Here is a 14,438-nt window from a genome sequence, read left to right as displayed (position 1 = left end):
CCTATAAATGCCTGATTCTTGACACAGAAGCTAAAATTATACAGTGGAAAAAAAGAAAGCATCTTCAACAAATCCTGCTGGCATAAATGGATGCTGACATGTAAAAGATTGCAGATAGATCCATATTTATCACCATGCACAAAATTTAAGTTCAAATGGAACAAAGTCCTCATAAATCCTAAAACACACTAAACCTTTTAGAAGAGAAAGTGGGAAGTACCCTTGAATACATTGTCACAGGAGACCACTTCCTGAACATAACACCAGTAGCACAGACACTGAGATCAACAATTAATAAATGGGACCTCCTGAAACTGAAAAGCTTCTGTAAGGCAAGAACACATTCAACAAGATAAAACGGCAGCCTACAGAATGGGAAAAGATCTTCACCAACCCCACATCTGACAGAGAGCTGATCTCCAAAATATACAAAGAAATCAAAAAGCTAGTCATCAAAACACCAAATAATCCAATTAAAAAATGGGGTATAGATTTAAATAGAAAATTCTCAACAAAGGAATTTCAAATGGCAGAAAGGCACTTGTAGAATTATTGCTAAACATCCTTAGCCATCAGGGAAATGCAAATCTAAATAACTCTGAGATACCATCTTACACCTGTCAGAATGGCTAAAATCAAAAACACTATTGACAGCTTATGCTGGAGAGGATGTGGAGAAAGGGGAACACTCCTCCATTGCTGGTGGGTATACAAACTTGTAAAGAGACTTTGGAAATCAGTATGGTGGTTTCTCAGGAAAATGGCAATCAATCAACCTCAAGACCCAGCAATTCTACTCTTGGGCATATATTCAAAGGATGTACACTAATACTACAAGGACATTTATTCAACAATCTTCATAGAAGCATTATTTGTTATCCAAAAAAATCGTGGAAGAAAACTTTCCCAACCTAAAGAAAGACATGCCAATGAAAATACAAGAAGCCTACAGAACACCAAATAGACTGAACCAAAAAAGGTCTCCTCACCACATAATAATCAAAACACCAAACATACATAACAAAGAGAAAATATTAAGAACAGCAAAGGAAAAAGGCCAAATAACCTATAAAGGCAAACTTATCAGAATTACACCTGACTTTTCCATGGAAGCTCTGAACGCCAGAAGGTCCTGGATAGATATTCTACCTACACTAAGAGACTATGGATGCCACCCTAAACTACTAATACCCAGCAAAGTTTTCAATCAATATAGATAGAGAAAACATCAAAACCAGATTCAAACAATACATATCCATCAATCCAGCCCTACAGAAAGTTCTGGAAGGAAAACTGCAACCCAAAGAAGTTAACTACAACCAGAAAAATATAGGCAATAGATAACCCCACTTTACCAACAGCCAAAAGGAAAAAGGGATAGAATCCCACACATAATCTCGCCACCATCACCAAATCTAAAACAAACAAGAATGAACAATCAATGGTCATTAATATCCATCAACATTAATGGATATTAATGACACAGATTAGCAGAATGGTTAAGACAGAATCCTTCCTTATGCTGAATAAAAGAAAGACACTTCAACTTCAAAGACAGACAGTACCTAAGAATTAAAGGTTGGGGAAAGATTTTCCAATCAAATGGACCCAAGAAACAATCGGGGGGTAGCAATCCTAATATCCAACAAATTGGACTTTAAACTAAAATCAATCAAAAGAGATGAAGGAGGTCACTTCCTACTCATCACAGGAGAAATCCATCAGGATGAAGTCTCAATTCTGAACATTTATGCCCCAAATACAAAGGCATCCATGTTTGTAAAAGAAACATTACTAAAACTCAAATCACACATAAAACCACACACACTTATAGTGGGAGATTTCAACACCCCACTCTCACCACTGGACAGGAACACCAGACAGAAACTTAACAAACAAACAAAAGAACTAATAGAAGTTATGGCGCAATTGGACTTAACAGATATCTATAGAACATTCCATCCAAATACAAAACAATTTACCTTCTTCTCAGCGCCACATGGAACCTTCTCTAAAATCGACCACATACTTGACAACATAGCAAACCTCAACAGGTACAAAAAAATTGAAATAACCCCCTGTATCTTATCAGACCACCATTCTTTAAAGTTAGAATTCAACAACAAAGCGAATTACAGAAACCCTACAAACTCATGGAAATTAAGTAACACCCAATTGCATAATTCTTGGGCCCAGGAAGAAATAAAAAAAAGAAATTAAAGATTTCCTAGAATTCAATGAGAATGCAGACACAACATACCCAAACCTATGGGACACTTTGAAAGCAGGGCTAAGAGGAAAGTTCATAGCGCTAAGTGCCCACATGAAGAAACAGGAGAATAATCACACTAGAGAATTAACAGCACAATTGAAAGCTTTAGAAAACAAAGAAGCCAATACACCCCAGAGGAGCAGATGCCAGGAAATAATCAAATTGAGGGCTGAAATCAATAAAATGGAAACTAGGAGAACAATACAAAGAATCAATATAACGAAGGGTTGGTTCTTTGAGAAAATCAACAAGATAGACAAACCTTTATCCAAACTTACCAAACAACAAAGAGTGAACATGCAAATTAATAAAATCAGAAATGAAAAGGGGGACATAACAACAGACACAGAGGAAATCCAGAGAATCATCAGGTCATACTTCAAAAACCTATATTCCTCAAAATTCAAAAATCTAAAGGAAATGGACAGATTTCACTTACCAAAATTAAATCAAGAACAGACAAGCAACTTAAATAGACCTATAAACACTAATGAAATTGAAGCAGTCATCAGAAGTCTCCCAACCAAAAAAAAAACAAAAAAACCAGGGCCAGATGGTTTCAGTGCAGAATTCTACCAGAAATTCAAGATACAGCTAATACCAATTCTCCTCAAAGTATTCCACACAATAGAAGCAGAAGGGTCATTGCCAAACTCTTTTTATGAGGCTTCAATAACCTTGATACCCAAGCCACACCAAGACACAACTAAGAAAGAGAACTACAGACCAAGATCCCTATGAACATTGATGCAAAAATTCTCAATAAGATACTGGCAAATCAAATCCAAGAACACATCAGAGAAATCATCCACCATGATCAAGTAGGCTTCATCCCAGGGATGCAAGGATGGTTCAACATATGAAAATCCATCAATGTAATACACCATATAACAAACTGAGGGGGAAAAACCACGTGATCATCTCACTAGATGCCAAAATAAGCCTTTGACAAAATCCAACACCCCTTCATGATAAAGGTCTTGGAGAAACCAGGGATAACAGGAACATACCTCAACATAATAAAACAATATACAGCAAGCAGACAGCCAACATCAAATTAAATGGAGAGAAATGCAATTCCTCTAAAATCAGGGACAAGACAAGGCTGTCCACTCTCTCCATACCTCTTCAATATTGTCCTTGAAGCTCTAGCTAGAGCAATAGGACAACAAAAGGAGATCAAGGGAATACAAACCGGGAAGGAAGAAGTCAAACTCTCCCTATTTGCAGATTATATGATCGTCTACATAATTGACCTGAAAAACTCTACCAGGGAACTCCTACAGCTGATAAACACCTTCAGCAAAGTGGCAGGATACAAGATTAACTCAAAAAACTCTGTAGCCCGATTATAAACCGATGACATATTGGTGGAAAAAGAAATCAGAGAAACATCACTCTTTACAATCGCCACAAACAACATAAAATACCTTGGGGTAACACCAACCAAAAAAGTGAAAAACCTGTACCATAAGAATTTTGAGTCTCTAAAGAAAGAAATTAAAGAAGATACCAGAAAATGGAAAGATCTCCCATGCTCTTGGATAGGTAGGATCAACATTGTAAAAATGGCAATCTTACCAAAAGCAATATACAGATTCAATGCAATCCCCATCAAAATCCCAACACAATTCTTCACAGACCTTGAAAGAATAATACTCAACTTCATATGGAAAAACAAAAAACCCAGGATAGCCAAAACATCCATGTACAATAAAGGAACTTCCGGAGGCATCACCATCCCTGACTTCAAGCTCCAGAGCCATAGTCCTGAAAACAGGTTGGTATTGGCACAAAATTAGACAGATTGACCAATGGAATCAAATTGAAAACCCTGATATTAACCAACACACCTATGAACACCTGATTTTTGACAAAGAAGCTAAAGTTATACAATGGAAAGAAGAAAGCATCTTCAACAAATGATGTTGGCATAACTGGATGCTGGCATGTAGAAGATTGCAGATAGATACATATCTATCACCATGCACAAAACTTAAGTCCAAATGGATCAAAGACCTCAACATAAATTCATCCACACTGAACCTCCTAGAAGAGAAGGTAGGTGGTACCCTGGAACAGATGGGTACAGGAGACTGCTTTCTGAACATAACATAATTGTGTGAATAGCACAAACATTGAGATCGACAATTAATAAATGGGACCTCCTGAAACTTAGAAGCTTCTGTAAGGCAAAGGACACAGTCAACAAGACAAAACCGCAGCCCACAGACTGGGAAAAGATATTCACCAACCCCACATCTGACAGAGGGCTGATCACCAAAATATACAGTGAATTCAAAAGCTAGCCACCAAAACACTAAACAATGCAATTAAAAGTTGGAGTGAAGAACTAAATAGAGAATTCTCAACAGATGAATCCAAAATGACTGAAAGACACTTGAGAAAGTGCTCAACATTCTTAGCCATCAGGGAAATGCAACTCAAAACCACTCTGAGATACCATCTTACTCCTGTCAGAATGGCTAAAATTAATTACACCAATGACAATCTATGCTGGAGGGGGTGTGGTGAAAGAGGAACTCTCCTCCATTGCTGGTGGGAGTACAGCCACTTTGGAAATCAGTATGGTGGTTTCTCAGGAAAATGGGAATCAGTCTACCTCAAGATCCAGCAATTCCTCTCAAAGGGCATATACTCAAAGTATGCACACTCGTACAATAAGGACATATGTTCAACTATGTTCATAGCGGCATTATTTGTAATACGCAGAACCTGGAAGCAACCTAGATGCCCCTCAACTGAAAAATGGATAGAGAAAATGTGGTACATTTACACAATGGAGTACTACTCAGAGGTAAAAAATAATGGAATCTTGAAATTTGTAGGCAAATCGATGGAACTACAAGAAACCATCCTGAGTGAGGTAACCCAGTCACAAAAAGATAAACATGGTATGTACTCACTCATTTTTTATTTTTAGACATAGAGAAAGGATCAGTAGTCTACAATCCACACTGCTAGAGGAGCTAGAAAACATGGAGAACCCCAAGAGAAGATTGCATAGTCCCTCGATGAAGGGGATGGGGACAAGAACCCCTGACCAAAGTGGGAGCCCGGGGGCAGGGAGAGGAAGGAGAGCCTTCATCCTGTTGCTGTTTGAAGCAGAAACAGACACCCACAGCTAACCACTGAACCACACTACTGGAATTCAGTTGTGGAGAGAGAGAAGGGATGAGCAAAGGAGCCAAGACAGGGCTGGAGAGACCTGCAGAAAGAGTGGACCTGATCTACTGATAGCATGGAGACCCCATCATAAAGCTGGGGAAACAGTATTGAACCAAACCAAGCCCTCTGAATGTGGATGCCAGCTGGGAGGCCAAGACAGTCTATGAGACCTTTAACAGTGGAGCCAGTGTTTATCCCTAGAACACAAATGGACTTTGGGAGCCCATTCCTTATGGAGGGATACTATTGCAGCCCAGATACAGCAAGCATGGCCTAGGCCCTCCTCCAAACAATATGACAGACTTTGAAGGTCCCTGGTGGGAGGCCTCACTATCCCTGGGGAGGAGTTGGGGGTGGTTTGGGGGGATTGGTGGGGGACATGGGAGGATGGGAGGGTGAGGGAATGGGGGGGATGGATATGTAAATATGAGTAGTAATTAAAGAATTAAAAAAATAAAACCTATTTGTTTTGTTCCTGAAAAACAATACCCAGGCAGTGGTGGCCTACACCTTTAATCTCAGCACTCAGGAAGTAGAGACAGACAGATGTCTGAGTTTGAGGCCAACCTGGTCTAAAGCATTCCGGGACATCCAGGGATACACAGAGAAGCTCTGTCTCAGAAATTTCTTTAAAAAAAGTTAAATCAAATTTATAACCTTAGTAGCCTTGTGATCTACAAGAGTCACACCTAAGATCCCCAAATACTTCATTTATTTCACCAAACTTGAAAAAAGGTTTCCCAAGTTCTCTGAGAGAACTGGGCAGGAAGGGAAACAAGGAATAATGTCATGCACTCAGAGAAGAGAGGGACTTAAACCTAAATTTGGAGACCTCAAATCTTTTCTTAGGCTAGGTAGGGAAGGTTATATTAAGGAAGCCTATTGTCCAGCCAGAGGATTTGACTATACCCTATTTGGAGGAAATATCCATCTCTCTCTCTCTCTCTCTCTCTCTCTCTCTCTCTCTCTCTCTCTCTCTCAAACACACACACACACACACACTCTCTCTCTCTCTCATTCTCTGTTTACCCCTCTGTCTCTCTCTCTTACCCTAGTCCAATCTCTCTCTGTTTCTGTTAATATCATTCACTCTTTTCCTTTAGAGTTCTTTTTTCTTAGATTGTTTTCCTGTCGAGATGTATTTATGTATGTATGTATGTATGTATGTATGTATGTATGTATGTATGTATGTATGTATGTATATTCACAGCCTCAGGCTCCCAACTTTGAATCTTGGTCCCCAATTACTGGAAGTAATTGTGTAACATTAGGAGGTATGCCTTTGTGGGAGTAGGTGTGTGGTTTGTATACGTGTGTCACTCTAGGTGAATTTTGAGGCCTCAAAAGACCAGTGCAAGGGAAGGACTTCTTTCTGCCTCCATGTATCAGGGTGTAGCACTCAGCCCTGTAACATGGAAAATAAAAGACCCAGAGGCTGACATTGGGGTTCAAGCTTCAAGCTTGATATCAGAAAAGCAAAGCAGCTGGTCACTAGCTCTCACCTCTAGCTCAGGCTGAGAGGACTGATCCATGCACAAGTTTTTCATCAAGTCTCAGACTTCTGCCTCTCCTCAGTGTTGCTGGAGAACAAAAAGCCTCTCTGAGACCTTGCTTCTGTCTTATCTATTTCCCTAATGCTGGGATTAAAGGTGTGAGCTATGATTCTCCTTTAGACTTATTCAACCTTGTGTAGATCTGGGTGGGTTTGGACTCACAGAGATCGTCTACCTCTTAATCCTGAGTCCTAGGATTAAAGTGAGTACCACCACCTCCTAGCTTCTGGCTGCTGGGATTAAAGGTGTGTGCCTGGCTTCTATGGCTTGTGGCTGACTTTGCTTTCTGAATCCTCAGGCAAGCTCTAATAAATCATAAACAATAACTCGCCACACAGCCCCATGCCTACCCATTGAAACTTCCTTTCAAGATGACAGTGGAGTAACCCTCAGTCACTGTAGTCAATCCCCATATCAAAGCTTTCCATTATCAGAGTTGCCTTTAAAAAATAGAGTTGCCTTTGTCATAGTGATACTTCACAGTAATAGAACTGTTACTAAGACAGGTGGGCTGTATAATATCTTGGGATATTATCTATCTGTATTCTGTACATGTCCTCTGAAATCAAGTAAGACCAAATGAAAGAGTATTGGACAAAACATTCAGACAGTGGCACAGTTTTTTCAAGACAGTCTGCAATTTCTTTATTTTATCTTGACTCATCTTCATTCATTAGAGAAGTGTTCAGGTTCCATGAGTTTCTAAGTTTTTCATACTTCTGTTGTTGATATCCAGCTTTAATCTGATATGATGCAAGGAGTTATTTCAATTTTTTGTATATGTTGACACTTTGTGTCCAAGTATGTGGCCAATTTTGGAGAAAGTGCTGTGAGGTGCTTGTTGTGGGGTACTCACCAGAGAAGACTGCTGGGACATGGGTTTAAGCCAATAGAAAGTACTTGTAGCCCCATGTCTCTTTCAAAATGAGCTTTTAAGTACAAAAACCACACTCTGGGTTGACATAGTTCACTTAACAGGAATGTTTAGCCAGAAGCAGAACTACAGTCTAAACAGGAAGGTTTGTATGTTTATAAACTTCCCATAAATATGGACTTTGCTTTATTAATGGAATCTGTTTTACTGACATGCTGAGTTTTACAGCCTGAATGCCACTTACATCGATATCCTGGCCTCTCCCTCTCCCCTGGCCCTGACTCCTCTCCTTCGCCCGCCCCAAGACATGCCTGTCATGCCAGCCTTCTCCTGGGCTTCTGGGGTATTTCAGTGCCCATAGACATGTTGGCAAGACTGAGTAGGCTTCTTGGGAGAGAGAAAGGAGAACATGGGGAGACCAGAGAGGGGCAAAGGAAGCTGACCTTCAGTCACAGTGTAAAACATGGAGAAATAAGGCAAAGTGAGTCCTGGCAGGGGATAGAGAGATTCCTGGGGGAGGTGGAGCTTGAGCTGGGCCTTCCAGTAGTAGGGCTTGGCACCTGGGAGCTTCTGGGAAGCAAATGGCTTATCCTCCATCTCTGGATTTCCACAGTAAATGGTTTCTGGTGGTTAGTGTAGGAGACCCATGACTTGTCAGGCCTGCAACTGCTAGGACATCCTTAATCTTAAGGAGTGACTAATGAGATGTCCCTCTCAGGGTAGGGTGTTGCTGTGCTTAGTGGATTTCTTCAGTTTCCATGGGAATCTGATGCTAATAAGAAGGGAGGGAAACTCACCTGGCCATGCACCAAAGTCTCAGACATTTGGATGCTTTGGTATTGGACACATGTGATCAGGACTTGATACTGCTAAGCTCTAGGGACAACAAGACTTACCTGCACCACATCAATTATGAGGTAACTCTGCCCTCCAAATCTTCATGGCTGGGCTAGCTTATGCCTTCCAGGACCAGAGGACTGCATTAGGGCGTGAGGCCTAGCCATGTGGTTGATGTTGGTATCCTGGCTTCTGTCTCTCCCCCGGGGCCTGGGCAACCTGGCCCTGTTCCTGCTCCTGACTCCTCTCCTCCTACCCCAGTGGTTTCTCCTCAGCACCTGCCTGTCACGCCACACAAGCCTCCTTGGCCTGCGCCTTCTTCTTAGAGAACTTATCCTGGTCACTGGTCTCTCTGGTCCTCGGGCTCTCTCCTCATCCTGGGATTGCTCTTCTCCGGGTGACCTTCCCTCACCCCGGGACCTATCTTTGATGAGTGGTCACTCTTCGCTGACAGCTCAAAGCTATGTGGCTATGTCATGCATGTGTTAAGTGGCTGCATAAGAATTATGCATACAGAAACCAGCATGGCTGCATTTTGCATCCATTAGGTGGCTGCATAAGGACTCTGCATGCAGAAACCACGAGGAAGCGGGCCATGCGGAGCTGGGCCAATGGCAGCTCCATGACTCTAGTTTCAATGGCCCCAACTACTGAGATTTGTTCTAAGCTGCTCCTGTTCCCTTTTAAGCTAGTGCCTCCCGCCTGTTCTCTCTCTTTCCATTTCTGCTCCCCATCAGTTAACACCTACACCTCCCTTCACTCCCTTTCCTGATAAACTCCATGTGGGTTTGTTGAGTTTGGTGGATTGTGTTTCATCTCCTGAAGCTGCAGCAAAGAACAACAGTTGAGGACAGAGGCATAGCTCATGGACACCAGTTTGAAGATACCTGACATGCTCTTTGGGGCCTTCCCTGTGTCCATAGCATTTTCTCTGGCCAATTATACCAACAAGGATTTGAACAACAGGTAGTCATTGTGCCCAGTTCTCTGCTGACCATCTTGACTTCACAGTGTCAAGCCAAGCTTCCCTGAGGAACAGGAAGCTGAATCCCCAAGGCATCCTGGTGCCTAAAATAATTTTCCTGAGTACAATGGAGAGGCAGAACTTGGAACCTAGTTAGTTGTGAGGTGGAGACAGAGGCTATTCTGCTTCCTCCTAATGAAAAACAGAGCCTGTGACCTGAGTGATCTCTTAACATGCATTTCAAGAGGCCTTTGCAGGTGTTGGTTTGTGGGACATGCTAGATCCTGTGAGTCTGTGGTCTTTGTACTTGACCAGCAGATGATTGTGCTCTGAAAGCTCCTGGCAGCAGCTGGAGGGGCCTGGTCCCATTCGTCAATCTCAGCTTGTGACTTGAAGGCCTGAAGTTCACCACTGCTCCTCTCTGGTCTTCTTCCTCATACTCTGAGACATGCCACCTCCCTGCATTTCATGGGCATCCTGATTGTATATGGTATATGGGGGTAGAGGGTGTGTGAGTGTGTGTGTGTGTGTGGTGTGTGGTGTGTGTGTGTGTGTGTGTGTGTGTGTGTGGTGTGTGTGTGGTGTGTGTGTGGTGTGTGTGTGGTGTGTATGTGTGTGTATATATGTGTGTATTTATGTGTGTGTATGTGTGTATATGTCTGTGTGTGTGTGTATGTGTGTGTATGTGTGTGTATGTGTGTATATGTATGTCTGTGTGTGTGTGTGTGTGTGTGTGTGTGTGTGTGTGTGTGTGTGTGTGTGTGCGCTCCTGGGAGTCAGGGATCTGGGGCAGGCCCTGTGGATTTGCCATTCTCACAGTTTCCAGGGGATGGCAGTGGTGAAGCCAGGGAGTCCCACTTTGAGCAGCACATCTCTTGGCCACTGTTCTCACTTTGGCAGAATGTTGGAATCCCCTGTGAAGTTTATAAAATCATCTTGAAGTTGGGATCCTCCCTAGAAATACTGATTGTGTGCTCTGGTCCTCTATGTAGCAATAGGCATCTAGGAATGAGAATTCCTTGTTCTGAAGACAGGAGAAATCTCATCATAGGTTTCTGGTGGGCCCAGATATGTTGCACAGATTCCTGGGAACTTCTTAGAGAGCTAATTTATAGCTTTAAGGCCACTGAGAGTGCTCATGCAGCCTTGGATAACTGCCTTTGGACCTGACATACATATACACACATACACACACACACCACACACACACCACCCCTCTGCCTCTTCTGGCCTGGGGACCAGACAGGAAATTTAATAAGCACCAGGGGATCCCTGTGTATAGGTGCCAGGCTGTGGCATCCACTGGGCTGGGGTAGTCCAGGACACTGCCTCAATTCATATGATCCTTGAGTCCTATGTTCATGAGATTCTTTTCTCCTGGGGCCATGCTGAATTCTCTTGAGATGCTGAAAAGGAGCATAAGCAGGTGATGTCTGACCTGCAGAAATTGCCCATGGAGATCAGTGAGGCCTTGAGCAAGTGCAAGTGGCTGATTGAGAACAAATCCTACAGGCAAGGGCCTGATTTAGCACGGGGGACTGATTCTGCCCTCTTTGTCTTGACCCCAACTGAGGGCTCTGGTTCTAGCCTGTCTGCCTCTTAAAAAGCAGCCTGTCTGGTGGCTCTTGTACACATGCCTCTTGAATTCAGTTTTGCTAAGTGTGAAAAGACACTAAGCCTCTCCCAGCAATATCCTGTCAGCCTCAGGAGCTCTAAGATAGAAAAATGGTTTGCACCATGAAGGGGGTGTCAGGCAGCCTAGGGCTTCTGGGGCTCTGGGAGGAGCTGCACAGAGCTGGTTTCCATGAAACCAGAACTTACTCCTGTTGGGACTTCTGCCGTCCTTCAGAGTGTTTGCCCTCTACCTGCTAATGCTTTCCCGCTACCACGAACAGTTAAACACAGGAGGGGGCTGTATCATGCTCTCAGGGGCACAGTATTGCCCTTGGTGCCAGGGTTTTCAGAAGTAGTTTGAATCTTTCTGGAATTTGGCCTGCCTGAGTGATACTGGTGTGACTACTGTGAGCTCCAGTGTTGGGCTGTCTGGGGGCCTGAGACTTTGCAGGGCTGGAGGTACTTAGAGGTAGAGACGGTACATGGAGGCTGTCTGGGGCTAACCATTTTGGGACGGTGGTTCAGTTACCTCCACAGCCTGGTCCTTTAAGTTTTGACTCAGCTGAGAAAAAATGCCCATGTGTTGAGACTTGAGAAGAGAAGGCTGTGGGAGAGCAGATTGTACTGCAAAGGGTCTGTGAGGAGGTGAAGAAGCTCTTTAAGAAGGTCCAGGAGCGGGGTGGGGGAGTGGGGGGGTGAGAGGCGTGACGGGCAGGGCAGGGCGGGGCAGCGTTTCCGCTGCACGAGGCCGCAGGCACGCTGGCGGGAACCCCGCGCAGTCGGGAGCAGCGGGCAGTGCAGCCCGATGAGGGGCGTGATGGAGCCAGAGACGAGGTGCTGCTGCAAGAAGCCCGCGAGAACGTGGAGGCGGCGCAGAGCTACCGGCGGGAGCTGGGCCAGCGGTTGCAGGGGCTGCGGGAGGCGCAGAGGCAGATAAAGGACAGTGCTTCACAGACAAGAGATGTCCTCAAACAACATTTTAGTGATTTAAAAGGAACCCTTGGAAAGCTGTTGGATGAGCGACTGGTGACCCTTTTGCAAGAGGTGGACACCATTGAACAGGAGACCATCAAACCATTAGATGACTGCCGGAAGCTCATAGAGAGAGAGCATGGAGTTAACACCGCGGATGACCTGGTCCGAGAAAGTGAGATCGCCATTCTTGGTGGTATAGAAGAACAGAATGACAAATTGTGGAACTTTACCAAAAAGGCCTCACATATTCCGTTGGACAGCTTACCAGAAGTGCCTTTACTAGTTGATGTACCCTGTTCGTCGGCTCAGTTGGATGATTCTATTCTTAACATAGTGAAACACCACATTTTTAGGCATGGAACAGTAGCTTCCCGCCCACCAGATTGAAGAATTAATAGAGAAACCTGGAGGCATCATAGTTTGGTGGTGTAAGGTGGATGATGATTTTACAGCCCAAGATTACAGGTCCCAGTTCCATAAATGTACTGCAAATCATTTTGAAGATGTGTGTGTAGGGTCTGACACTGAATTCATAGTGTTGCACACGGACCCCAATGTTGATTATCAATTCAGAGTCTGCGCCCGAGGAGACGGCTGGCAAGAGTGGAGACCTTGGAGTGTTCTCCAGACAGGTCACTCCACATTGGTGCCTCATGAGTGGACATCTGGCTTTGAGAGATACAGTCTGAGCAGTCGAAGAAATATAGCACTCTGGAATGATGCCGAGTCCTCAGGTGTGCTCTACTCCAGTGCTCCAACCTACTTCTGTGGGCAGACATTAACGTTCAGGGTTGAAACTGTGGGGCAGCCAGACAGACGAGACAATATAGGAATGTGTGCAGAAAAAACAGAATGGCTATGACTCTGCAGCGGGGCCAAGCTGTGTGCATCAGCACCAATGGTGCAGTTTTTGTCAATGGCAAAGAAATGACTAATCAGTTGCCTGCAGTTACCTCCGGATCCACTGTCACATTTGACATCGAAGCTGTGACTCCAGGAACTACTAACAACAGTGAAGGTGGAAATGCCAAGTTCCAAGTAACCATCAGCTCCCGTAACAGGGAGGTGGTGTTTGATTGGCCGCTTGACCATTCTGGAGTTTCCAGTCTGGAACTGACTGCATGACCGTAGATGTGGGAGGACTTTGACAGGCTGAGTTGTATCTGACTCTGTTGCTCTTTCCCCTATTCCCTTGAGCCCAGGTCTCTTACTAAACCTGAAATTTTCTGTTTTGGTTGATCTGACTGGCCAGCACTCTTCGGATCTCCTGTGCTCTCCAAGGTGGATCTTCCGTCCTCTTTTGTCTCTTCTAATTGTTACAAGTTTCAGTAGCTCAGAAAGAAGGATGCAATACCTCTCTCTCTTCATTTTACACATACTTATTGTTTAGGAATTAATGCTTTTGTAATAAACAACAAAAATCAAGCAATGCAGTTATTTTACAAATGAAAAGTAGAGTTCTCGCCTTTCACTGCACAGAGCTAACACCACACAAAATGTCTGGTTTGTTCACAACAAGGAATCCCACAGCATGATGTCATTAGCCTCCTTCTGACTGACATTAGGGCTGAATTCATATTATATTATATGTACTATAATCAGTTGAAAACATCCTGGGTGTTGACCATGGGTCACTTTCTTTTACTTGAGCTATCAAGATCTTCTGTAGAAGAGCCAGGGTCGGTTTAGTGAAGAAACTATGGTGGATCAACTTGGAACCTGTGGGATCAGAGAGTCTTGGGATGGATGAAGTTCATGGAAGGAAAAGTAAGTGTAGGCCAGGATAGCAAAGCCTGGCTGAGTCTAAGAGCCTTGGAGACAGCAGCGAGGACCCACTACCTCCCCTTGCAACAGAAAAGGTTCCAAGAGGTAGCAGTCTTCTCCCTGGCCATTCTGTTAAGGGGTGTGTGTGTGTCTGTGTGTGTGTGTGTGTGTGTGTGTGTGTGTACCTCTATATGTGTTTGTATGTGTCTCTGATGTCTCTTGTTTGCCCAATAGTGTCCCTTTGTGTGTGTATGTGCCCATGTATGGCTGAGTATAGTTGTATGTGCCCATGTTTCCTGTATGTGTAGGGATAAGGGCTTGTGTGGCTGTGAGTACGGGTGCTTATATGTGCAAGTCTGTGCTTTTGTGCACTGATGGGTTCACTTTTGTGTGTCG

At 43.8% G+C, this 14,438-nt stretch overlaps 1 pseudogene; it reads left to right on the top strand.

The window, feature by feature from the left end:
• The first annotated feature begins 12,108 nt into the window (after positions 1-12,108).
• On the top strand, positions 12,109-13,255 carry LOC100768156 (annotated as a pseudogene).
• Positions 13,256-14,438: the final 1,183 nt, after the last annotated feature.

The sequence above is a fragment of the Cricetulus griseus genome, chromosome 5 (assembly GCF_003668045.3).
Source record: "Cricetulus griseus strain 17A/GY chromosome 5, alternate assembly CriGri-PICRH-1.0, whole genome shotgun sequence".
In the NCBI taxonomy this organism is placed as follows: Eukaryota; Metazoa; Chordata; class Mammalia; order Rodentia; family Cricetidae; genus Cricetulus; species Cricetulus griseus.
Note: the sequence above shows the minus strand (reverse complement) of the source record. Positions and strands in the feature narration are given on the sequence as shown.